The sequence below is a fragment of the Kogia breviceps genome, chromosome 7 (genome assembly GCF_026419965.1).
Source record: "Kogia breviceps isolate mKogBre1 chromosome 7, mKogBre1 haplotype 1, whole genome shotgun sequence".
Lineage (NCBI taxonomy): Eukaryota > Metazoa > Chordata > Mammalia > Artiodactyla > Physeteridae > Kogia > Kogia breviceps.
The window spans coordinates 39,017,171-39,017,622 of record NC_081316.1 but is presented as its reverse complement, the minus strand read 5'-3'; the positions used below and the strand labels follow the sequence as shown (position 1 = coordinate 39,017,622).

The 452-nt window shown below is 36.3% G+C and overlaps 1 non-coding gene across 1 annotated transcript; it reads right to left on the bottom strand.

The window, feature by feature from the left end:
- LOC131760707 (U6 spliceosomal RNA) lies at positions 1–103 on the bottom strand. Its single transcript, XR_009336806.1, has one exon. It is a non-coding gene; the product is annotated as a U6 spliceosomal RNA (small nuclear RNA).
- Positions 104–452: the final 349 nt, after the last annotated feature.

The window sequence follows — 452 nt, the reverse complement described above, 5'->3', positions numbered from 1 at the left end:
AAAAATATGGAACGCTTCACGAATTTGTGTGTCATTCTTGCGCAGGGGCCATGCTAATCTCTGTATCGTTCCAATTTTAGTATATGTGCTGCCTAAGGAACACTGTCTTTACTTTTCACCTGCATCCCAATTTCTGAATTATTTCCTGTTATATTTCTATAAGTTGCTTCAAATCCTTTTGGGAACATATAAACTGTTTACATGTTTCAGAACGTATTTGCATGTGTATGTTTTTATATGAAGTAATGCTCAAATATTTGGAGTAACAAACAAAAGATTTTGAGCTAGATATTTGCTTAAACACAAGTTTTACCTTAGAGTTCATGTTTGTTTCTTTCCTTGTACTTCACTGATTCTAACATCTGTCCTCCAATTCATGCTTTAAACCCCTCCCACCCTTATTTTTTCTCAAGCTCCTTCTTGATGGCTCCTCAGAGAGGCTTTCTGACCCC